Source organism: Phyllobates terribilis, unplaced genomic scaffold (assembly GCF_046119375.1).
Source record: "Phyllobates terribilis strain yellow unplaced genomic scaffold, ASM4611937v1 Scaffold_38__1_contigs__length_12584779, whole genome shotgun sequence".
NCBI lineage: Eukaryota > Metazoa > Chordata > Amphibia > Anura > Dendrobatidae > Phyllobates > Phyllobates terribilis.
In genome coordinates this window covers 1,963,625-1,989,332 of record NW_027362798.1, presented here as the reverse complement: position 1 = coordinate 1,989,332, position 25,708 = coordinate 1,963,625, and the positions used below count along the sequence as shown (strand labels likewise).

Here is a 25,708-nt window from a genome sequence, read left to right as displayed (position 1 = left end):
AACCAAACTTTTTGGGTTGGGTTCTCTTTTATAGTCTGCAGGCATTAAATGAAAGAAGTCAGTGTTCCAGCAGAAGGAGACAACGTTTCAGAAAAGGCATTGTAGCAAACCAAAAAAGAAATTTTAAGCGCAGCAGAGTAACCAGCGCACATACCTGTTAGCTCAGGTGAGTTTAAAAGGCTGCTGTTGATAACAAGGGCATTTGCTAAATCAATGGTGTGTGTGCAACAATATACTTAAAGGTCAATTATATTGTGCAGCTTATCTCACCACCTGTAGTTATTTAGGTGAAAGCTCCAAAATGCTTGCCTAATATGTCTGTTTATCCAAAAGGAAGTAAAAAGGGAGAGCTAGAAAGATAGCATTGCATCACATTACATGGCAATGCAATGCACAGTTGCTGAAGTTGAACCAAAATGAGCTTGTAATCTGGCTTCTGCAACTTTGAACATGAAAAATCCAATGAGGAGAAGAAAAGCAAAGCCAAAGAGTCCATCCCAAAATCCGACAAACAAGCAAAATGAACAAAAAACATTGAATTCAATTCTTTCTGATTTTAGAAACTGCATTAAAGAAGGGGTGCACCGGTCCTGGAGATACTGCAATACCAGGTCAATGCGTGGAGTGGACAGAGCAAGCTCTTTTTCCATCTCCCTGTTCTAAAAATCCATTTAATATATGGTCCCCAGATAGGGGACGTATCAGATATTAAACTGATAAGAACAGATTTTTTTTTTTTTTTCCTCAGATTAAGACCCACATTAATTTATGCATCATAGCGCATATTCACATAACGGGTTCTCAAATCATCATTCGGAAAAACAAAAACAAAATCCCAAAAAACACAACCCTGCAATTAACTGTTACTTACTGTAAGAAGTCCAATGTGAAAAGTTCCAGAGTGCTTCTGCTGCTGTCTCACCATACTTCTTTTTATCCAATAAATAGGCATAAAACAGTCTAGCAAGAAAAATCTTTCTGCATTCCATGGGGGAAAAAACAATCTTTTTAAAAATCACCAAATTCCGAACGTCCCATAAAACCTCTTTATATATGACAAAAATAATCCAGCTTGCCCGCTTCCTTTGTGAGTACTTAAAATCTTGACCTAATAAAATCCTTTCAAAATCGAAACAATGAAAACCAACTAAAGCAACAAACATACGTGACAACAAGGTAAAAACTTTTTTAGCAAAAAAACAGTCCCAAAAAATATGCTGTATTGTTTCCACCTTATTGCAACCTTCCCTAGGACATAGTTCTTGAACCTTTATCCCCCGGTCATTCAAAAAAGCCCTTGTTGGCAAGCATCCATGCAACGCCATCCAGGTTACATCCTTCTGTCTGTTGCTGATTCCACGCATGAAAAAAAGCTTCCACACCTGTCCAGACTGTGCATTATTACAAAACGGCACATCACATAACATCTCCTTCTTCTTAATACCTGAGACAATCAGTTTTTTGTCCGGTCTAACCATGGAGCTTATCCCATTTTGATCATAGAAGGACCTAAGCACCACATAAAAAAACGGTATCACAAACGAAACTGGTTTTCTTAAATCCTTCTCACACCAGCTCCATTTCTGGAAAAGCCGTCCTGCTAAATATTTGCACATGTCCGCAGTCCTGTTATTGCACTGGGATAATTTATAAATGTTCAAAAAATAATGCATTCTTAAAAATAAGTCAATGTTAGGAAAATCACAACCCCCATTTTCCACAGAACACATAACCATTCCTCTTCTTAGTTTCTCCATTTTGGATCCCCAAAAAAACACAAACAGTTTCCTTGTCACTCTCTTTGTCCAAAGCACAGCAGGTGGGAAAATCAAAGCAGTGTACAGCAGAAGCGGGAGAATCACAGACTTGATTACCAGCACTTTCCCTCTCAGCGACAGGTTCCTTAGTTTCCAAAAGTTCAACTTCTGATCCATTTTGTCTTCTAGAATCTTCAGGCTGCTTTTCCCTTTCAGTTCCTTCTCAAAGATGACACCAAGAACCTCAATTTCCTCCCTACTCTCCACTCCTGCCACGTTAACCTCAACCTGCCTCCCAAAGTTACAAAGCTGGCACTTTCCCCAATTCACCGCCATACCAGCCACACAACAAAAAATCCTTACGTGCAAATTCACTCTATTGAGATCCGCCTGTGAACCACAAGTAAAAACAATATCATCCATATAACTTAAAGACTTGACTGGACCCCCGGATCCCCCAGGAATAAAAACACCAGCCACACACTTGTCAACTTGCACACTTTTTAAAAGGGCCTCCACCACACAGATAAAAAGAATTGGTGACAGGGGACAACCCTGCCTAACTCCCGATAAAATATTAAAACTGGAACTCACATGCCCATTAACTAAAATCTGGCTACTGACCCCACAATAAAAACTCTTAATGACCATCAATAATTTATCCGGAACACCAAGGTGACTTAAAGCAGAGAACAAAAATCTATGTGATATTTTATCAAAGGCTTTCTCCAGGTCCACCGACTGTAACAAAAGAGCATTCTTATTCAAATTAGCCTGATAAATTAAGTCTCTTAGAAGCAGCAAATTATCTGAAATTTTCCTACCAGGCACTGCACATGCCTGATACTCCCCCACCATATCACCTATCACATCTGCCAGTCTACCAGCCACAATTTTAGAAATAATTTTGTAATCACTGTTTAACAATGTTATGGGCCTCCAATTTTTAATATCCCTCATGTCCCCTTTCTTATGAATCAGCGTAACAATCCCCCTACGCATAGAAACCGATAAAATCCCATGAGTAAAACCATATTGCACCACCCGGGAAAACTCCACACCTATAATATCCCAAAATCTAACATAAAATTCAGCAGGAAGACCATCACAGCCTGGCGTCTTGCCTTTCGCCAAGCCATCCACTGCCCGTCTAATTTCATCTTTCCCAACCTCCTCACTTAAAAACCCAATTTTCTCCTCAGGAATATTATTAGTTAATACTTTGCAATAATCATTAATTTCCGCATCACTGGCTCTACTATCGTTAGAGAAGAGTGTTTCATAAAAGGAAAGAATACTGCCAATCATCTCATCCCCAGATACCTCCCCTGCAGGAGAAAAAACAGACTTAAAAACCCCTTTAGGTTTAAAACATTTTTTAAAAAAGTATCTCGAACATTGCTCATTTTCCTCCATGTGCTTTATTTTTGCCTTAAACATAATAGTCTTCCCTTTTTCAATAAGTATCTTCTTCAGTTCGTCCTTCAAATCTGCAATCTCTTTATCCACCTCCATCCCCGCTCTCTTAAACTTATGGAGTACTTCCAATTTTGAAATAACAGCAGCATCATGATCCCTTTTGGCTTTCGCTCTCCTAAAACACACCCCTTTAAAATAACATGCAAATTTCTCTTTAGCCCAGTCCCACCACTCTAGCAAATCTTTAAAAAGGTGCTGTTCAGACACACAAGACAAAAACACTTTATTAAAACCAACCTTAACACTCTCCTCTTCCAGCAGGCTTACGTTCAGCTTCCAGAGTCCCTTTCCAAAAGCCAGGGACTCAGCTATACACAGATCTACCACTATCATCTTGTGGTCAGAAAAAGTCGTCATCACGTGGTTGCACTTGGCCACCTTAATCCCTTCAGACATAAAAACATAGTCAATTCGGGAAACACTACGTCCACTATCTGATATGTATGTGAACTTATCACTTGGCCCAACCATCAGACCAGCATCCGTGTAGCGTAAATCCTGCACAATCTGATTTAAAATATTAGACGTAACATCAGTCCTACCTTCCGTAGAGCTCTTACGATCTTTTGCGGATCTGACACAATTAAAATCTCCAGCCACTATAGTGAAGTCTCTGCCTGGTAAAAACAACTTTAGAGACTCCAAAAACCCAACTCTTGCTTGTTTATCAGCAGGGGCATAAACATTAAAAACCCGTATCCGCTGACCTAAAAAATCCACTAATAAAAACAAACATCTCCCAGGTATGATTACTTTAAACTCTAAAACCTTTAGACTGGAATTACACAGTAAAATGCCCACCCCTTCATTCCTGTTTTCTGAGCATGGGGACCAAAAAGATTGCCCCTTATTCCACTCACTCTCATGCGGGGCAGATTTAATTACACATTCCTGCAGACAGACAATATCTGCATTCACACTCTCAATGTACTCCAGTATCCCTGCTCTCCTACAAGCAGAACCAATCCCTCGTACATTCAGAGAAGCAACACACAACGCCATCATAACAACAGGAAAAAATCTCCACCATACCCGATCCATCATGAACCAGGAGAAAACCCACTCCTGCCACCCACTTTTCTACGTATATCAGGCGACTCAGAACTCGAGTCCCTGTTAGAATAACCTGGTCTTAGGGAGACTGGATCTTCCTGCCCCCCAGACCAACACCCCTCCACCTTACTTCTTTTAATCACGGAGGCATAACTCTCCTCCTTGCCATCATCTTCCTCCTCATTTTCACTCCAATCACTGTTAACCCTATCACGCTGCTGAGGGGTTATAGTTCCATCCGAATCAGAATCCTCCTCCTCCAAAACCTCCATTTCCTCACCCCCATCTCTTCCCAAAACAGGATTCACTGACTCCGCCATATTAGACAAATCCATCCCATCACCCGGGCCATGCACATCAGCTACTTTGTTTATTACTTCCAGCCCCTCCCTCAAACCAACTTTCTTCTGGCTCCGCCCCTTTTCCTCCATCTTGGGCACCGCATGGTCTCTTCCCCTACCACCATCTTGTTTTTGGCTTTCCCCCTCTGAGTCTGAGCCTTCGCCCTCCTCCCCACTTTCCTGCCGAGTCTTCTTCTGCCTCTCTTCAGCGTCCACCTGTGACCTAGGAATCTGAGCCCACAATCTACATTTCCTTGCAAGGTGATCTGCATGTCCACACAAATCACACACCTTATTCATTGGGCAACCACTTGCAACATGCCCAGATTTCCCACAACCTCTACAAAAATCACCTTGCACTGGACAATCTTTCTGAACATGTCCAAACTCATGACACTTCCTACAATATTCCATCTGTCCATTATAAAAACAAAATCCCCTTTCTCCTCCGATAGAAAACTGTGCAGGAATGCTCTTGGCACCCCCAATAGCTCTATCATCCGGTCTCAGTTTTACAACATATCTCCTCTTGCCATTTAGATAATTGTATTTGTTCTTCATTCTTCCCAAAAATTTAACCTCACTACAATACCGAGCTAAAAAATTGGAAACAGTCTCATCCGGAACTTTAGGGTTATACATGTGCACAACCACATACTTATATGTCTGCTGGAACAGAGGTTCCAGTGCAATAAACTCTAGGCATTTCAATTCCTTTTCTTCCTTCATTCGTACCAACTCCATGTAGACTCTCTGGCAAATACTCAAAGAAACAAAAGTGATATCATAAATTCCTTGTTTCTGAAAATCCTGCAGTGCCAATACATCCGTTACCTTCAAGCCATTAATGTTCTTCAAGACATCAACGCAAACTTGGTCCAAACCGATTTCTCCTTCATGACCTGCAGCCACCTTCAGACGGACCGAGTCCTCTAATCCACGTGTTTTCTCCACCATTTTTACAGCAGATAAACACAATCGCCGCTCAATCGCACACTAGGGCCCCACAAGGGGGAACCCCAGTCACAACTGCCCTCCAAACAACACCAGCAGCAGAAAACCACCACTGATCTTGCCAAAAGGCCGAGAAGCGATAACCAGAATTGGTTTCAAACTACGGAGCCACCCAAGGATCCTGAAAAGTCCATTTGTGGAGATGAGCTCCTGGACTCCCGTTAAGAAGACATGTTGTCAACCTCTAGATCCCTTACATGCCTGCACTTTTCGGCTTGCTGCTGCTGCAATCCACGCGTTTTAGATCTGCATAACTCCACCTCTTTAAACACAGCACCTTCACCCCCTGCTGTTCCCGCCCGCCTCAACACCGTTGGAAGGGAGGAGAACCAATTAAGGCGGGGGGTGGGGTGGAACGAGCAGCTGTCTACCCTTAGCAGGAGGGCTCCTGATTACATACCTCTCCTGCTGCTGCTGCTGCTGGCTGTCCAGCAGCAGACTGAAGGTGGCTGCTGCTGTGCACAGGTATATAAAGGCTCAGAGCCTATTATGACACGCGCAGCCAGCGTTCCATTGCCACATTCCATCTACTGCAGGCAGGATACCTGGCTGGCTGAATGTCGCTGAGAAGCTCACAGAGACCGCCATAAGCAACAGTTTAACAGAATGCCACAGACTAATCAACCAAACTTTTTGGGTTGGGTTCTCTTTTATAGTCTGCAGGCATTAAATGAAAGAAGTCAGTGTTCCAGCAGAAGGAGACAACGTTTCAGAAAAGGCATTGTAGCAAACCAAAAAAGAAATTTTAAGCGCAGCAGAGTAACCAGCGCACATACCTGTTAGCTCAGGTGAGTTTAAAAGGCTGCTGTTGATAACAAGGGCATTTGCTAAATAGATGGTGTGTGTGCAACAATATACTGAAAGGTCAATTATATTGTGCAGCTTATCTCACCACCTGTAGTTATTTAGGTGAAAGCTCCAAAATGCTTGCCTAATATGTCTGTTTATCCAAAAGGAAGTAAAAAGGGAGAGCTAGAAAGATAGCATTGCATCACATTACATGGCAATGCAATGCACAGTTGCTGAAGTTGAACCAAAATGAGCTTGTAATCTGGCTTCTGCAACTTTGAACATGAAAAATCCAATGAGGAGAAGAAAAGCAAAGCCAAAGAGTCCATCCCAAAATCCGACAAACAAGCAAAATGAACAAAAAACATTGAATTCAATTCTTTCTGATTTTAGAAACTGCATTAAAGAAGGGGTGCACCGGTCCTGGAGATACTGCAATACCAGGTCAATGCGTGGAGTGGACAGAGCAAGCTCTTTTTCCATCTCCCTGTTCTAAAAATCCATTTAATATATGGTCCCCAGATAGGGGACGTATCAGATATTAAACTGATAAGAACAGATACTACACTTGATCTTAGCCAAAAGGCCGAGAAGCGATAACCAGAATTGGTTTCAAACTACGGAGCCACCCAAGGATCCTGAAAAGTCCATTTGTGGAGATGAGCTCCTGGACTCCCGTTAAGAAGACATGTTGTCAACCTCTAGATCCCTTACATGCCTGCACTTTTCGGCTTGCTGCTGCTGCAATCCACGCGTTTTAGATCTGCATAACTCCACCTCTTTAAACACAGCACCTTCACCCCCTGCTGTTCCCACCCGCCTCAACACCGTTGGAAGGGAGGAGAACCAATTAAGGCGGGGGGTGGGGTGGAACGAGCAGCTGTCTACCCTTAGCAGGAGGGCTCCTGATTACATACCTCTCCTGCTGCTGCTGCTGCTGGCTGTCCAGCAGCAGACTGAAGGTGGCTGCTGCTGTGCACAGGTATATAAAGGCTCAGAGCCTATTATGACACGCGCAGCCAGCGTTCCATTGCCACATTCCATCTACTGCAGGCAGGATACCTGGCTGGCTGAATGTCGCTGAGAAGCTCACAGAGACCGCCATAAGCAACAGTTTAACAGAATGCCACAGACTAATCAACCAAACTTTTTGGGTTGGGTTCTCTTTTATAGTCTGCAGGCATTAAATGAAAGAAGTCAGTGTTCCAGCAGAAGGAGACAACGTTTCAGAAAAGGCATTGTAGCAAACCAAAAAAGAAATTTTAAGCGCAGCAGAGTAACCAGCGCACATACCTGTTAGCTCAGGTGAGTTTAAAAGGCTGCTGTTGATAACAAGGGCATTTGCTAAATAGATGGTGTGTGTGCAACAATATACTGAAAGGTCAATTATATTGTGCAGCTTATCTCACCACCTGTAGTTATTTAGGTGAAAGCTCCAAAATGCTTGCCTAATATGTCTGTTTATCCAAAAGGAAGTAAAAAGGGAGAGCTAGAAAGATAGCATTGCATCACATTACATGGCAATGCAATGCACAGTTGCTGAAGTTGAACCAAAATGAGCTTGTAATCTGGCTTCTGCAACTTTGAACATGAAAAATCCAATGAGGAGAAGAAAAGCAAAGCCAAAGAGTCCATCCCAAAATCCGACAAACAAGCAAAATGAACAAAAAACATTGAATTCAATTCTTTCTGATTTTAGAAACTGCATTAAAGAAGGGGTGCACCGGTCCTGGAGATACTGCAATACCAGGTCAATGCGTGGAGTGGACAGAGCAAGCTCTTTTTCCATCTACCTGTTCTAAAAATCCATTTAATATATGGTCCCCAGATAGGGGACGTATCAGATATTAAACTGATAAGAACAGATACTACACTTGATCTTAGCCAAAAGGCCGAGAAGCGATAACCAGAATTGGTTTCAAACTACGGAGCCACCCAAGGATCCTGAAAAGTCAATTTGTGGAGATGAGCTCCTGGACTCCCGTTAAGAAGACATGTTGTCAACCTCTAGATCCCTTACATGCCTGCACTTTTCGGCTTGCTGCTGCTGCAATCCACGCGTTTTAGATCTGCATAACTCCACCTCTTTAAACACAGCACCTTCACCCCCTGCTGTTCCCACCCGCCTCAACACCGTTGGAAGGGAGGAGAACCAATTAAGGCGGGGGGTGGGGTGGAACGAGCAGCTGTCTACCCTTAGCAGGAGGGCTCCTGATTACATACCTCTCCTGCTGCTGCTGCTGCTGGCTGTCCAGCAGCAGACTGAAGGTGGCTGCTGCTGTGCACAGGTATATAAAGGCTCAGAGCCTATTATGACACGCGCAGCCAGCGTTCCATTGCCACATTCCATCTACTGCAGGCAGGATACCTGGCTGGCTGAATGTCGCTGAGAAGCTCACAGAGACCGCCATAAGCAACAGTTTAACAGAATGCCACAGACTAATCAACCAAACTTTTTGGGTTGGGTTCTCTTTTATAGTCTGCAGGCATTAAATGAAAGAAGTCAGTGTTCCAGCAGAAGGAGACAACGTTTCAGAAAAGGCATTGTAGCAAACCAAAAAAGAAATTTTAAGCGCAGCAGAGTAACCAGCGCACATACCTGTTAGCTCAGGTGAGTTTAAAAGGCTGCTGTTGATAACAAGGGCATTTGCTAAATAGATGGTGTGTGTGCAACAATATACTGAAAGGTCAATTATATTGTGCAGCTTATCTCACCACCTGTAGTTATTTAGGTGAAAGCTCCAAAATGCTTGCCTAATATGTCTGTTTATCCAAAAGGAAGTAAAAAGGGAGAGCTAGAAAGATAGCATTGCATCACATTACATGGCAATGCAATGCACAGTTGCTGAAGTTGAACCAAAATGAGCTTGTAATCTGGCTTCTGCAACTTTGAACATGAAAAATCCAATGAGGAGAAGAAAAGCAAAGCCAAAGAGTCCATCCCAAAATCCGACAAACAAGCAAAATGAACAAAAAACATTGAATTCAATTCTTTCTGATTTTAGAAACTGCATTAAAGAAGGGGTGCACCGGTCCTGGAGATACTGCAATACCAGGTCAATGCGTGGAGTGGACAGAGCAAGCTCTTTTTCCATCTCCCTGTTCTAAAAATCCATTTAATATATGGTCCCCAGATAGGGGACGTATCAGATATTAAACTGATAAGAACAGATACTACACTTGATCTTAGCCAAAAGGCCGAGAAGCGATAACCAGAATTGGTTTCAAACTACGGAGCCACCCAAGGATCCTGAAAAGTCCATTTGTGGAGATGAGCTCCTGGACTCCCGTTAAGAAGACATGTTGTCAACCTCTAGATCCCTTACATGCCTGCACTTTTCGGCTTGCTGCTGCTGCAATCCACGCGTTTTAGATCTGCATAACTCCACCTCTTTAAACACAGCACCTTCACCCCCTGCTGTTCCCACCCGCCTCAACACCGTTGGAAGGGAGGAGAACCAATTAAGGCGGGGGGTGGGGTGGAACGAGCAGCTGTCTACCCTTAGCAGGAGGGCTCCTGATTACATACCTCTCCTGCTGCTGCTGCTGCTGGCTGTCCAGCAGCAGACTGAAGGTGGCTGCTGCTGTGCACAGGTATATAAAGGCTCAGAGCCTATTATGACACGCGCAGCCAGCGTTCCATTGCCACATTCCATCTACTGCAGGCAGGATACCTGGCTGGCTGAATGTCGCTGAGAAGCTCACAGAGACCGCCATAAGCAACAGTTTAACAGAATGCCACAGACTAATCAACCAAACTTTTTGGGTTGGGTTCTCTTTTATAGTCTGCAGGCATTAAATGAAAGAAGTCAGTGTTCCAGCAGAAGGAGACAACGTTTCAGAAAAGGCATTGTAGCAAACCAAAAAAGAAATTTTAAGCGCAGCAGAGTAACCAGCGCACATACCTGTTAGCTCAGGTGAGTTTAAAAGGCTGCTGTTGATAACAAGGGCATTTGCTAAATAGATGGTGTGTGTGCAACAATATACTGAAAGGTCAATTATATTGTGCAGCTTATCTCACCACCTGTAGTTATTTAGGTGAAAGCTCCAAAATGCTTGCCTAATATGTCTGTTTATCCAAAAGGAAGTAAAAAGGGAGAGCTAGAAAGATAGCATTGCATCACATTACATGGCAATGCAATGCACAGTTGCTGAAGTTGAACCAAAATGAGCTTGTAATCTGGCTTCTGCAACTTTGAACATGAAAAATCCAATGAGGAGAAGAAAAGCAAAGCCAAAGAGTCCATCCCAAAATCCGACAAACAAGCAAAATGAACAAAAAACATTGAATTCAATTCTTTCTGATTTTAGAAACTGCATTAAAGAAGGGGTGCACCGGTCCTGGAGATACTGCAATACCAGGTCAATGCGTGGAGTGGACAGAGCAAGCTCTTTTTCCATCTCCCTGTTCTAAAAATCCATTTAATATATGGTCCCCAGATAGGGGACGTATCAGATATTAAACTGATAAGAACAGATTTTTTTTTTTTTTTTTTTTTTAACCAAATCAGATAGGCCGGAGCATAAGCTCAATCAAATCGACTTACAAAAGCCTTTCATTGACACTTAGCCTTTCATCACACTTGGTATATAATCAAAAATAAAACCAAACCTTATCATCAGGTACATTATACACTACTAATTAAACTTTACCAAAAACCTCCACTTTTTAAACTTCCAGATCCCTTCAGCATCTATAATACTTCCACGTTCCTGATCCCAGAGGTATATTACATACATACGTGACAGAATCAATCTCAAACATTCATTAACTGACATTTTCTTCCTTTTAAAAACTAACAAATTCCTCGCATCCCACAAACTTTCAATTACACACACCACCAACAACCATAAAATCCTATCCTTAATTCTACTACATGCACCCATCCCAAACATAGCAAGTTTCCAATTAACATACTTTACACCCACCAATTCCTTGCAAAGTCCCCCTATACCCTTCCATACATCATATGCAAAATCACAATCCCATACCATATGTCTAACATGCTCTCTCAAACCACATCCATCCCTCGGGCATACCTCAGATTTAACTAAATCCCTCTTCTTTTGCACATCTCTAACAGGCAAAATGTCATGCAATATCATCCAAGCGATATCTCTCTGTCTGTTAGTCACACCATCTATACTTAATTTTCTCCACATCTCGGTTACTTCCTCCCCTCTCAACCCATTGATATTACATACCACCTCACGCTCACGCACCATCCTAATGACTTTCTTCTTTTGCCTAAAATCACTCATGTTAACGGACAACAAATCATACTTCCTTACAAATTTCTCAACACAACCATACCATACAGGACACTTAAAAGCAACAGGCACTCTAGCATCCCTTTTGACCCACTTTAAGCCATAAAGCATCCATCCAGCCGAATACTTCATCATATAAGCACACTTATTACTTTTCCCTAGAACCACCACCACCATTTTCACGTAACTAATCCCTAAAAAGAAATCAATATTTGGAAAATCCAAACCACCATTTACACATAACTTATAGACATATTCCCGTTTCAATTTCTCCATGCGACTTCCCCAAAGAAAATTAAAGATGAATTTCTCAGTTTTCCTAATTTTCTTAAAAGCAGCAGGATATACATTCGCAACAAACAACAAAATAGGCAAAATAACCGCCTTAATAATCAGAACTTTCCCAGTCAGAGTTAGTTCTCTCATTCGCCAAAAATTCAACTTGCGCACCACTCTCACCCCACAATCTTCCCAACTCTCATTTCCTTTCAAATCATCATTAAACTTAATCCCAAGCACCTTTATTGCACCATCCTCACACCTCACACCATCCATCCGTACATTCCTCTCACCAAAACATTTAAAGGAACTCTTAGTCCAATTGACCTTAAAAGCTGAGACACTACAAAACAAACTTAATATCAACCTTGCCCTACTCATCGCAGCCATATTCCCACTCACAATCACTACATCATCCATGTAACCTAGAATTCTCACATCCTTTCCATTACTCCCAGGAATCATCACACCTCTCATAACCTTATCCTTCCTAACCATACACATCAACACTTCAATCACACTAATAAACAAAAAAGGGGACATAGGGCACCCCTGACGCACTCCTGATTTAATTCTCACTTTCTCACTCAACCACCCATTCACCAAAAATTCACTTGAAACATTACAATACAAACTCCTAACACAGTTTACAAAATTCCTGGAATAACCCATCTTAGACAAAACCTTAAACATAAACTATGTGACACACGGTCAAAAGCTTTTTCAAAATCAACCGAAAACAACAAACATTTCTGCTTACGACTCATACAATCCCCAATCACATCACGCAACAACACCAAATTTTCAGTCATACTTCTCCCAGGCACTGCACACACTTGATCTTCATCCACCACACCGCCAATCACTTCCCGCATCCGGCTAGCCAACAATTTACTAAACACCTTATAGTCTGCATTCAAAAGGGTGATTGGCCTCCAATTCCCCAAATCCTTTTTATCACCTTTCTTATGAACCAAAACCACCACCCCATCTCTCATAGATTCACTCAACATATTCTCCGTGAACATATACTGGCACACCTCCAATAAGTCATTTCCCATCGTGTCCCATTCCTTAACATATAACTCCACGGGCAGTCCATCCTTCCCAGGTGTTTTATTCTTACTCGCAGACATCACCACTTTTTTAACTTCATCCAACACAATTACATCATCCAATATTTCACGTTCATCCTCACCCAAACAACCTTCTAAACACCCCAAAGCATCAGTCAACATCCTATCATCAACCCATTTTTCCCCATACAACTCCTTATAAAACAACACCACCTCCTGCATCACATCCTTCCCACTCACACACACCCCATCGCCATTCACCACCTCATCCATATCTACTTTCTTCCCAAAAACTTTTTTGAAAAAAAACCTTGTGCATTTCTCATTTTTCTCCAAATGTTCAATCTTAGAACGGTAAATAATTTCTTTCCCTTTACCCTCAATATATTTCTTAATCTCTTCTTTCACTTGACACATCAAAACATCCACATCCACTCCAATCATCCTTAACTTCCTCAGCCACTCCAGTCTAGAGCTTAAATCATTAAATTTTGCTCTATTCATTGCTGCTTTCCTCCTGCCCCTTTTTCTAAAGAAAAAAACAATCTCACTCTTCATCCAGTCCCACCACTCAAGCACATTCCTGAAATCACTTTTTTTATCCCTCCACCTAACATACATTCGCCTAAAATCACGCATGATCCTATTATCTTCCAGCAAACGCACATTAAGTTTCCACACGCCACCACCATATACAAAGGAAATCTTACCTTCTAGACGTGCCCTCAAACACACATGGTCAGAGAAGGGAACATCTTCCTGCTGGAAATTCCTACAAATAACATTTTGTGAAGAAAAGAAGATACGGTCTATTCTAGACTCTATGCCTCCCCTGTCGGCCTTATAGGTCGCAGGAGGTGGATTACCTAAAAAAACTTCCGCAGCATCCTGTAAGGAAAAATCCGCCACAAGACTCTTGAGTCTTTTACCTGTAACATCCATCTTATCCCCCTCCGTCACACAATTGAAATCTCCAACAAAAATTATTGGCATTTTGCCAGATAAAAAAAAACATAATTTCTCAAAAATTTCCAGCCTCTCCCCTTTATCTATTGGTGCATACATATTTACCACCCTAACCCTCCACCCCCTACAATTTAACTCACATATTACACACCTCCCCGCCTCCACCACCATGTAACTTTCTATCTTAACACTATAACCCTTCACCAAAACACCTACCCCACAATTTTTATTACATACAGAACCAGACCACACACTTTGACCTAAAGGCCATGCATTTTCACTTAAGGGATCGGAGATCCCACACTCCTGGACACAGTATACGTCCGCATCCAAGTTGCTCAAGTAGTCCAAAATTGCCACTCTTCTCGACTCAGATTTAATCAGCCTAACATTTAGCGACAAGATGCTGAGAGCAACTTGGGCACCCATCTATTAATTTGATGTGGCAGGTCACGACAACATGCCCACCTGTACATCATCCTAACCCTTCTGGGGGTAGGACGCTGGACGTGCAGATATCGTAGTTTGTGCCTTCCCCCAAAAAAGACACATCTTGGGGATCGGATGCAGTAGGGTACACCCGGGCTGGACTCACACTGCAGTCACTTAAAGGGGAAAAGGATGGTTCAGTTTTCTTCTTTTTCTTCACTGAAGCGCCTCCATCTTCATCTGAACTATAATCCCGCCGCTGGGGGTCAAAGTCCCCCTGACCTCCCTCCTCCTCAAGGTCAGAAACGACATCGCTCCAGGCCACATGCGGTGTTCTGGTCAGATCAGACTCCTCTTCCCCCTGCAATGTAACCATCATGTCTGGAATTTCAGCCTCCAGATCCTCCACCGGGGCCACTTCCATGCCTATACGATCATCAGTTATCGTCTCAGACTCACTGACATCTGAAGCCACAGACGCGGCCCTCTGCACCGGTGGCTCAGGTGCCAGCTCCATATTTCCTCTTACATTCACACGAACCAGTTCTGGAAAAGCAACCCGAGCCTCCTCCTCATCCAGGAAAGCCAGAGTAGATATCGGAGCAGTCGGAGTTGGAGCAGTCGGAGTTGTAGCTGTGGGTGCAGGAGATTCATTTCTTCTCCTTCCCCTTCCCGCTGCCCCCGCATATGAACCAGGATGGAATATACAGTCTCTGAAGACATGCCCCTTCTCTCCGCAGAGATTACAGACTATTTCATTTTTGCAATTATTGGAAGAATGACCCACCTCATTGCACTTCCTGCAAATAATCTGTCTGATGTCGCATGCTTCCTGAGTATGGCCATACCTCCTACAATGACGACAAAACCTGGGCGCATTGGGGAAGAACAGGTAACCCCGCTCACTCCCAATGGAAAAATTTGATGGAGGATAATGTATACCCCCTGGTTCATCAGGACTTTCCCGGAACTTGACCATGAAACGATATTTACCGGTCCATAGTTCCTCCTCATTCATGACTTTTACTGCCACCTTGGTAATATAGCAGTGCCTATTTAGAAAGGCATAAATCAAAGCCAAGTCCACATGTGGGTTGTACATGAAAACAGTCAGAGGTACCTCTTTGGAGCAATACAAGATGACAAAAGTCAGCCCATCCAAATATTGATTGTCCAGATTCTTTTTCAAACAATCATAGAAATTGTTGCAAACAGCCATAGAAGTAAATACAAGATTATACTTGCTTTTGAATTGCTGGAGGCACAAGATTTCTTCCTTCTTCACTTCAAGGAGTCCAAACAAAATCTCCTTCACCACGAAGCTGAGGGTAAAGATTCCTTCTTTGCCTTCTTCCACATCAATCTGGATTCCAAACTTCACTCGAGCCTCACCGGGCCCAGCGTATCGAATGCGTCCCATTATCGCTAGTCGTGTCTACTGGCCAACTCCTTATAGCAGCAAGTGGCTTAAGCCATAAAATGGCGATGCCACAGGGCCAAGAGTTAACGCACAGACAGCCAAATGACTAGACCCATTACAGATCTGAGCAAAAAGGCCGAGAAGCGATAACCAGAATTGGTTTCAAACTACGGAGCCACCCAAGGATCCTGAAAAGTCCATTTGTGGAGATGAGCTCCTGGACTCCCGTTAAGAAGACATGTTGTCAACCTCTAGATCCCTTACATGCCTGCACTTTTCGGCTTGCTGCTGCTGCAATCCACGCGTTTTAGATCTGCATAACTCCACCTCTTTAAACACAGCACCTTCACCCCCTGCTGTTCCCACCCGCCTCAACACCGTTGGAAGGGAGGAGAACCAATTAAGGCGGGGGGTGGGGTGGAACGAGCAGCTGTCTACCCTTAGCAGGAGGGCTCCTGATTACATACCTCTCCTGCTGCTGCTGCTGCTGGCTGTCCAGCAGCAGACTGAAGGTGGCTGCTGCTGTGCACAGGTAAATAAAGGCTCAGAGCCTATTATGACACGCGCAGCCAGCGTTCCATTGCCACATTCCATCTACTGCAGGCAGGATACCTGGCTGGCTGAATGTCGCTGAGAAGCTCACAGAGACCGCCATAAGCAACAGTTTAACAGAATGCCACAGACTAATCAACCAAACTTTTTGGGTTGGGTTCTCTTTTATAGTCTGCAGGCATTAAATGAAAGAAGTCAGTGTTCCAGCAGAAGGAGACAACGTTTCAGAAAAGGCATTGTAGCAAACCAAAAAAGAAATTTTAAGCGCAGCAGAGTAACCAGCGCACATACCTGTTAGCTCAGGTGAGTTTAAAAGGCTGCTGTTGATAACAAGGGCATTTGCTAAATAGATGGTGTGTGTGCAACAATATACTGAAAGGTCAATTATATTGTGCAGCTTATCTCACCACCTGTAGTTATTTAGGTGAAAGCTCCAAAATGCTTGCCTAATATGTCTGTTTATCCAAAAGGAAGTAAAAAGGGAGAGCTAGAAAGATAGCATTGCATCACATTACATGGCAATGCAATGCACAGTTGCTGAAGTTGAACCAAAATGAGCTTGTAATCTGGCTTCTGCAACTTTGAACATGAAAAATCCAATGAGGAGAAGAAAAGCAAAGCCAAAGAGTCCATCCCAAAATCCGACAAACAAGCAAAATGAACAAAAAACATTGAATTCAATTCTTTCTGATTTTAGAAACTGCATTAAAGAAGGGGTGCACCGGTCCTGGAGATACTGCAATACCAGGTCAATGCGTGGAGTGGACAGAGCAAGCTCTTTTTCCATCTCCCTGTTCTAAAAATCCATTTAATATATGGTCCCCAGATAGGGGACGTATCAGATATTAAACTGATAAGAACAGATACTACACTTGATCTTAGCCAAAAGGCCGAGAAGCGATAACCAGAATTGGTTTCAAACTACGGAGCCACCCAAGGATCCTGAAAAGTCCATTTGTGGAGATGAGCTCCTGGACTCCCGTTAAGAAGACATGTTGTCAACCTCTAGATCCCTTACATGCCTGCACTTTTCGGCTTGCTGCTGCTGCAATCCACGCGTTTTAGATCTGCATAACTCCACCTCTTTAAACACAGCACCTTCACCCCCTGCTGTTCCCACCCGCCTCAACACCGTTGGAAGGGAGGAGAACCAATTAAGGCGGGGGGTGGGGTGGAACGAGCAGCTGTCTACCCTTAGCAGGAGGGCTCCTGATTACATACCTCTCCTGCTGCTGCTGCTGGCTGTCCAGCAGCAGACTGAAGGTGGCTGCTGCTGTGCACAGGTATATAAAGGCTCAGAGCCTATTATGACACGCGCAGCCAGCGTTCCATTGCCACATTCCATCTACTGCAGGCAGGATACCTGGCTGGCTGAATGTCGCTGAGAAGCTCACAGAGACCGCCATAAGCAACAGTTTAACAGAATGCCACAGACTAATCAACCAAACTTTTTGGGTTGGGTTCTCTTTTATAGTCTGCAGGCATTAAATGAAAGAAGTCAGTGTTCCAGCAGAAGGAGACAACGTTTCAGAAAAGGCATTGTAGCAAACCAAAAAAGAAATTTTAAGCGCAGCAGAGTAACCAGCGCACATACCTGTTAGCTCAGGTGAGTTTAAAAGGCTGCTGTTGATAACAAGGGCATTTGCTAAATAGATGGTGTGTGTGCAACAATATACTGAAAGGTCAATTATATTGTGCAGCTTATCTCACCACCTGTAGTTATTTAGGTGAAAGCTCCAAAATGCTTGCCTAATATGTCTGTTTATCCAAAAGGAAGTAAAAAGGGAGAGCTAGAAAGATAGCATTGCATCACATTACATGGCAATGCAATGCACAGTTGCTGAAGTTGAACCAAAATGAGCTTGTAATCTGGCTTCTGCAACTTTGAACATGAAAAATCCAATGAGGAGAAGAAAAGCAAAGCCAAAGAGTCCATCCCAAAATCCGACAAACAAGCAAAATGAACAAAAAACATTGAATTCAATTCTTTCTGATTTTAGAAACTGCATTAAAGAAGGGGTGCACCGGTCCTGGAGATACTGCAATACCAGGTCAATGCGTGGAGTGGACAGAGCAAGCTCTTTTTCCATCTCCCTGTTCTAAAAATCCATTTAATATATGGTCCCCAGATAGGGGACGTATCAGATATTAAACTGATAAGAACAGATACTACACTTGATCTTAGCCAAAAGGCCGAGAAGCGATAACCAGAATTGGTTTCAAACTACGGAGCCACCCAAGGATCCTGAAAAGTCCATTTGTGGAGATGAGCTCCTGGACTCCCGTTAAGAAGACATGTTGTCAACCTCTAGATCCCTTACATGCCTGCACTTTTCGGCTTGCTGCTGCTGCAATCCACGCGTTTTAGATCTGCATAACTCCACCTCTTTAAACACAGCACCTTCACCCCCTGCTGTTCCCACCCGCCTCAACACCGTTGGAAGGGAGGAGAACCAATTAAGGCGGGGGGTGGGGTGGAACTAGCAGCTGTCTACCCTTAGCAGGAGGGCTCCTGATTACATACCTCTCCTGCTGCTGCTGCTGCTGGCTGTCCAGCAGCAGACTGAAGGTGGCTGCTGCTGTGCACAGGTATATAAAGGCTCAGAGCCTATTATGACACGCGCAGCCAGCGTTCCATTGCCACATTCCATCTACTGCAGGCAGGATACCTGGCTGGCTGAATGTCGCTGAGAAGCTCACAGAGACCGCCATAAGCAACAGTTTAACAGAATGCCACAGACTAATCAACCAAACTTTTTGGGTTGGGTTCTCTTTTATAGTCTGCAGGCATTAAATGAAAGAAGTCAGTGTTCCAGCAGAAGGAGACAACGTTTCAGAAAAGGCATTGTAGCAAACCAAAAAAGAAATTTTAAGCGCAGCAGAGTAACCAGCGCACATACCTGTTAGCTCAGGTGAGTTTAAAAGGCTGCTGTTGATAACAAGGGCATTTGCTAAATAGATGGTGTGTGTGCAACAATATACTGAAAGGTCAATTATATTGTGCAGCTTATCTCACCACCTGTAGTTATTTAGGTGAAAGCTCCAAAATGCTTGCCTAATATGTCTGTTTATCCAAAAGGAAGTAAAAAGGGAGAGCTAGAAAGATAGCATTGCACCACATTACATGGCAATGCAATGCACAGTTGCTGAAGTTGAACCAAAATGAGCTTGTAATCTGGCTTCTGCAACTTTGAACATGAAAAATCCAATGAGGAGAAGAAAAGCAAAGCCAAAGAGTCCATCCCAAAATCCGACAAACAAGCAAAATGAACAAAAAACATTGAATTCAATTCTTTCTGATTTTAGAAACTGCATTAAAGAAGGGGTGCACCGGTCCTGGAGATACTGCAATACCAGGTCAATGCGTGGAGTGGACAGAGCAAGCTCTTTTTCCATCTCCCTGTTCTAAAAATCCATTTAATATATGGTCCCCAGATAGGGGACGTATCAGATATTAAACTGATAAGAACAGATACTACACTTGATCTTAGCCAAAAGGCCGAGAAGCGATAACCAGAATTGGTTTCAAACTACGGAGCCACCCAAGGATCCTGAAAAGTCCATTTGTGGAGATGAGCTCCTGGACTCCCGTTAAGAAGACATGTTGTCAACCTCTAGATCCCTTACATGCCTGCACTTTTCGGCTTGCTGCTGCTGCAATCCACGCGTTTTAGATCTGCATAACTCCACCTCTTTAAACACAGCACCTTCACCCCCTGCTGTTCCCACCCGCCTCAACACCGTTGGAAGGGAGGAGAACCAATTAAGGCGGGGGGTGGGGTGGAACGAGCAGCTGTCTACCCTTAGCAGGAGGGCTCCTGATTACATACCTCTCCTGCTGCTGCTGCTGCTGGCTGTCCAGCAGCAGACTGAAGGTGGCTGCTGCTGTGCACAGGTATATAAAGGCTCAGAGCCTATTATGACACGCGCAGCCAGCGTTCCATTGCCACATTCCATCTACTGCAGGCAGGATACCTGGCTGGCTGAATGTCGCTGAGAAGCTCACAGAGACCGCCATAAGCAACAGTTTAACAGAATGCCACAGACTAATCAACCAAACTTTTTGGGTTGGGTTCTCTTTTATAGTCTGCAGGCATTAAATGAAAGAAGTCAGTGTTCCAGCAGAAGGAGACAACGTTTCAGAAAAGGCATTGTAGCAAACCAAAAAAGAAATTTTAAGCGCAGCAGAGTAACCAGCGCACATACCTGTTAGCTCAGGTGAGTTTAAAAGGCTGCTGTTGATAACAAGGGCATTTGCTAAATAGATGGTGTGTGTGCAACAATATACTGAAAGGTCAATTATATTGTGCAGCTTATCTCACCACCTGTAGTTATTTAGGTGAAAGCTCCAAAATGCTTGCCTAATATGTCTGTTTATCCAAAAGGAAGTAAAAAGGGAGAGCTAGAAAGATAGCATTGCATCACATTACATGGCAATGCAATGCACAGTTGCTGAAGTTGAACCAAAATGAGCTTGTAATCTGGCTTCTGCAACTTTGAACATGAAAAATCCAATGAGGAGAAGAAAAGCAAAGCCAAAGAGTCCATCCCAAAATCCGACAAACAAGCAAAATGAACAAAAAACATTGAATTCAATTCTTTCTGATTTTAGAAACTGCATTAAAGAAGGGGTGCACCGGTCCTGGAGATACTGCAATACCAGGTCAATGCGTGGAGTGGACAGAGCAAGCTCTTTTTCCATCTCCCTGTTCTAAAAATCCATTTAATATATGGTCCCCAGATAGGGGACGTATCAGATATTAAACTGATAAGAACAGATACTACACTTGATCTTAGCCAAAAGGCCGAGAAGCGATAACCAGAATTGGTTTCAAACTACGGAGCCACCCAAGGATCCTGAAAAGTCCATTTGTGGAGATGAGCTCCTGGACTCCCGTTAAGAAGACATGTTGTCAACCTCTAGATCCCTTACATGCCTGCACTTTTCGGCTTGCTGCTGCTGCAATCCACGCGTTTTAGATCTGCATAACTCCACCTCTTTAAACACAGCACCTTCACCCCCTGCTGTTCCCACCCGCCTCAACACCGTTGGAAGGGAGGAGAACCAATTAAGGCGGGGGGTGGGGTGGAACGAGCAGCTGTCTACCCTTAGCAGGAGGGCTCCTGATTACATACCTCTCCTGCTGCTGCTGCTGCTGGCTGTCCAGCAGCAGACTGAAGGTGGCTGCTGCTGTGCACAGGTATATAAAGGCTCAGAGCCTATTATGACACGCGCAGCCAGCGTTCCATTGCCACATTCCATCTACTGCAGGCAGGATACCTGGCTGGCTGAATGTCGCTGAGAAGCTCACAGAGACCGCCATAAGCAACAGTTTAACAGAATGCCACAGACTAATCAACCAAACTTTTTGGGTTGGGTTCTCTTTTATAGTCTGCAGGCATTAAATGAAAGAAGTCAGTGTTCCAGCAGAAGGAGACAACGTTTCAGAAAAGGCATTGTAGCAAACCAAAAAAGAAATTTTAAGCGCAGCAGAGTAACCAGCGCACATACCTGTTAGCTCAGGTGAGTTTAAAAGGCTGCTGTTGATAACAAGGGCATTTGCTAAATAGATGGTGTGTGTGCAACAATATACTGAAAGGTCAATTATATTGTGCAGCTTATCTCACCACCTGTAGTTATTTAGGTGAAAGCTCCAAAATGCTTGCCTAATATGTCTGTTTATCCAAAAGGAAGTAAAAAGGGAGAGCTAGAAAGATAGCATTGCATCACATTACATGGCAATGCAATGCACAGTTGCTGAAGTTGAACCAAAATGAGCTTGTAATCTGGCTTCTGCAACTTTGAACATGAAAAATCCAATGAGGAGAAGAAAAGCAAAGCCAAAGAGTCCATCCCAAAATCCGACAAACAAGCAAAATGAACAAAAAACATTGAATTCAATTCTTTCTGATTTTAGAAACTGCATTAAAGAAGGGGTGCACCGGTCCTGGAGATACTGCAATACCAGGTCAATGCGTGGAGTGGACAGAGCAAGCTCTTTTTCCATCTCCCTGTTCTAAAAATCCATTTAATATATGGTCCCCAGATAGGGGACGTATCAGATATTAAACTGATAAGAACAGATACTACACTTGATCTTAGCCAAAAGGCCGAGAAGCGATAACCAGAATTGGTTTCAAACTACGGAGCCACCCAAGGATCCTGAAAAGTCCATTTGTGGAGATGAGCTCCTGGACTCCCGTTAAGAAGACATGTTGTCAACCTCTAGATCCCTTACATGCCTGCACTTTTCGGCTTGCTGCTGCTGCAATCCACGCGTTTTAGATCTGCATAACTCCACCTCTTTAAACACAGCACCTTCACCCCCTGCTGTTCCCACCCGCCTCAACACCGTTGGAAGGGAGGAGAACCAATTAAGGCGGGGGGTGGGGTGGAACGAGCAGCTGTCTACCCTTAGCAGGAGGGCTCCTGATTACATACCTCTCCTGCTGCTGCTGCTGCTGGCTGTCCAGCAGCAGACTGAAGGTGGCTGCTGCTGTGCACAGGTATATAAAGGCTCAGAGCCTATTATGACACGCGCAGCCAGCGTTCCATTGCCACATTCCATCTACTGCAGGCAGGATACCTGGCTGGCTGAATGTCGCTGAGAAGCTCACAGAGACCGCCATAAGCAACAGTTTAACAGAATGCCACAGACTAATCAACCAAACTTTTTGGGTTGGGTTCTCTTTTATAGTCTGCAGGCATTAAATGAAAGAAGTCAGTGTTCCAGCAGAAGGAGACAACGTTTCAGAAAAGGCATTGTAGCAAACCAAAAAAGAAATTTTAAGCGCAGCAGAGTAACCAGCGCACATACCTGTTAGCTCAGGTGAGTTTAAAAGGCTGCTGTTGATAACAAGGGCATTTGCTAAATAGATGGTGTGTGTGCAACAATATACTGAAAGGTCAATTATATTGTGCAGCTTATCTCACCACCTGTAGTTATTTAGGTGAAAGCTCCAAAATGCTTGCCTAATATGTCTGTTTATCCAAAAGGAAGTAAAAAGGGAGAGCTAGAAAGATAGCATTGCATCACATTACATGGCAATGCAATGCACAGTTGCTGAAGTTGAACCAAAATGAGCTTGTAATCTGGCTTCTGCAACTTTGAACATGAAAAATCCAATGAGGAGAAGAAAAGCAAAGCCAAAGAGTCCATCCCAAAATCCGACAAACAAGCAAAATGAACAAAAAACATTGAATTCAATTCTTTCTGATTTTAGAAACTGCATTAAAGAAGGGGTGCACCGGTCCTGGAGATACTGCAATACCAGGTCAATGCGTGGAGTGGACAGAGCAAGCTCTTTTTCCATCTCCCTGTTCTAAAAATCCATTTAATATATGGTCCCCAGATAGGGGACGTATCAGATATTAAACTGATAAGAACAGATACTACACTTGATCTTAGCCAAAAGGCCGAGAAGCGATAACCAGAATTGGTTTCAAACTACGGAGCCACCCAAGGATCCTGAAAAGTCCATTTGTGGAGATGAGCTCCTGGACTCCCGTTAAGAAGACATGTTGTCAACCTCTAGATCCCTTACATGCCTGCACTTTTCGGCTTGCTGCTGCTGCAATCCACGCGTTTTAGATCTGCATAACTCCACCTCTTTAAACACAGCACCTTCACCCCCTGCTGTTCCCACCCGCCTCAACACCGTTGGAAGGGAGGAGAACCAATTAAGGCGGGGGGTGGGGTGGAACGAGCAGCTGTCTACCCTTAGCAGGAGGGCTCCTGATTACATACCTCTCCTGCTGCTGCTGCTTCTGGCTGTCCAGCAGCAGACTGAAGGTGGCTGCTGCTGTGCACAGGTATATAAAGGCTCAGAGCCTATTATGACACGCGCAGCCAGCGTTCCATTGCCACATTCCATCTACTGCAGGCAGGATACCTGGCTGGCTGAATGTCGCTGAGAAGCTCACAGAGACCGCCATAAGCAACAGTTTAACAGAATGCCACAGACTAATCAACCAAACTTTTTGGGTTGGGTTCTCTTTTATAGTCTGCAGGCATTAAATGAAAGAAGTCAGTGTTCCAGCAGAAGGAGACAACGTTTCAGAAAAGGCATTGTAGCAAACCAAAAAAGAAATTTTAAGCGCAGCAGAGTAACCAGCGCACATACCTGTTAGCTCAGGTGAGTTTAAAAGGCTGCTGTTGATAACAAGGGCATTTGCTAAATAGATGGTGTGTGTGCAACAATATACTGAAAGGTCAATTATATTGTGCAGCTTATCTCACCACCTGTAGTTATTTAGGTGAAAGCTCCAAAATGCTTGCCTAATATGTCTGTTTATCCAAAAGGAAGTAAAAAGGGAGAGCTAGAAAGATAGCATTGCATCACATTACATGGCAATGCAATGCACAGTTGCTGAAGTTGAACCAAAATGAGCTTGTAATCTGGCTTCTGCAACTTTGAACATGAAAAATCCAATGAGGAGAAGAAAAGCAAAGCCAAAGAGTCCATCCCAAAATCCGACAAACAAGCAAAATGAACAAAAAACATTGAATTCAATTCTTTCTGATTTTAGAAACTGCATTAAAGAAGGGGTGCACCGGTCCTGGAGATACTGCAATACCAGGTCAATGCGTGGAGTGGACAGAGCAAGCTCTTTTTCCATCTCCCTGTTCTAAAAATCCATTTAATATATGGTCCCCAGATAGGGGACGTATCAGATATTAAACTGATAAGAACAGATACTACACTTGATCTTAGCCAAAAGGCCGAGAAGCGATAACCAGAATTGGTTTCAAACTACGGAGCCACCCAAGGATCCTGAAAAGTCCATGTGTGGAGATGAGCTCCTGGACTCCCGTTAAGAAGACATGTTGTCAACCTCTAGATCCCTTACATGCCTGCACTTTTCGGCTTGCTGCTGCTGCAATCCACGCGTTTTAGATCTGCATAACTCCACCTCTTTAAACACAGCACCTTCACCCCCTGCTGTTCCCACCCACCTCAACACCGTTGGAAGGGAGGAGAACCAATTAAGGCGGGGGGTGGGGTGGAACGAGCAGCTGTCTACCCTTAGCAGGAGGGCTCCTGATTACATACCTCTCCTGCTGCTGCTGCTGCTGGCTGTCCAGCAGCAGACTGAAGGTGGCTGCTGCTGTGCACAGGTATATAAAGGCTCAGAGCCTATTATGACACGCGCAGCCAGCGTTCCATTGCCACATTCCATCTACTGCAGGCAGGATACCTGGCTGGCTGAATGTCGCTGAGAAGCTCACAGAGATCGCCATAAGCAACAGTTTAACAGAATGCCACAGACTAATCAACCAA

At 43.7% G+C, this 25,708-nt stretch overlaps 12 non-coding genes across 12 annotated transcripts; all 12 read right to left on the bottom strand.

Moving 5' to 3' along the window:
* Positions 1 to 574: 574 nt before the first annotated feature.
* On the bottom strand, positions 575 to 770 carry LOC141183430 (U2 spliceosomal RNA). The gene has a single exon (XR_012258387.1). It is a non-coding gene; the product is annotated as a U2 spliceosomal RNA (small nuclear RNA).
* A 6,070-nt stretch (positions 771 to 6,840) lies between these two features.
* LOC141183846 (U2 spliceosomal RNA) lies at positions 6,841 to 7,031 on the bottom strand. Its single transcript, XR_012258660.1, has one exon. It is a non-coding gene; the product is annotated as a U2 spliceosomal RNA (small nuclear RNA).
* Positions 7,032 to 8,146: 1,115 nt separating this feature from the next.
* On the bottom strand, positions 8,147 to 8,337 carry LOC141183218 (U2 spliceosomal RNA). The gene has a single exon (XR_012258216.1). It is a non-coding gene; the product is annotated as a U2 spliceosomal RNA (small nuclear RNA).
* A 1,115-nt stretch (positions 8,338 to 9,452) lies between these two features.
* Positions 9,453 to 9,643, bottom strand: LOC141183845 (U2 spliceosomal RNA). The gene has a single exon (XR_012258659.1). It is a non-coding gene; the product is annotated as a U2 spliceosomal RNA (small nuclear RNA).
* Positions 9,644 to 10,758: 1,115 nt separating this feature from the next.
* On the bottom strand, positions 10,759 to 10,946 carry LOC141183363 (U2 spliceosomal RNA). Its single transcript, XR_012258339.1, has one exon. It is a non-coding gene; the product is annotated as a U2 spliceosomal RNA (small nuclear RNA).
* A 6,191-nt stretch (positions 10,947 to 17,137) lies between these two features.
* On the bottom strand, positions 17,138 to 17,328 carry LOC141183843 (U2 spliceosomal RNA). Its single transcript, XR_012258657.1, has one exon. It is a non-coding gene; the product is annotated as a U2 spliceosomal RNA (small nuclear RNA).
* A 1,112-nt stretch (positions 17,329 to 18,440) lies between these two features.
* On the bottom strand, positions 18,441 to 18,631 carry LOC141183842 (U2 spliceosomal RNA). The gene has a single exon (XR_012258656.1). It is a non-coding gene; the product is annotated as a U2 spliceosomal RNA (small nuclear RNA).
* A 1,115-nt stretch (positions 18,632 to 19,746) lies between these two features.
* On the bottom strand, positions 19,747 to 19,937 carry LOC141183841 (U2 spliceosomal RNA). Its single transcript, XR_012258655.1, has one exon. It is a non-coding gene; the product is annotated as a U2 spliceosomal RNA (small nuclear RNA).
* A 1,115-nt stretch (positions 19,938 to 21,052) lies between these two features.
* Positions 21,053 to 21,243, bottom strand: LOC141183840 (U2 spliceosomal RNA). The gene has a single exon (XR_012258654.1). It is a non-coding gene; the product is annotated as a U2 spliceosomal RNA (small nuclear RNA).
* A 1,115-nt stretch (positions 21,244 to 22,358) lies between these two features.
* On the bottom strand, positions 22,359 to 22,549 carry LOC141183839 (U2 spliceosomal RNA). Its single transcript, XR_012258653.1, has one exon. It is a non-coding gene; the product is annotated as a U2 spliceosomal RNA (small nuclear RNA).
* A 1,115-nt stretch (positions 22,550 to 23,664) lies between these two features.
* On the bottom strand, positions 23,665 to 23,855 carry LOC141183838 (U2 spliceosomal RNA). Its single transcript, XR_012258652.1, has one exon. It is a non-coding gene; the product is annotated as a U2 spliceosomal RNA (small nuclear RNA).
* A 1,115-nt stretch (positions 23,856 to 24,970) lies between these two features.
* Positions 24,971 to 25,161, bottom strand: LOC141183836 (U2 spliceosomal RNA). Its single transcript, XR_012258651.1, has one exon. It is a non-coding gene; the product is annotated as a U2 spliceosomal RNA (small nuclear RNA).
* Positions 25,162 to 25,708: the final 547 nt, after the last annotated feature.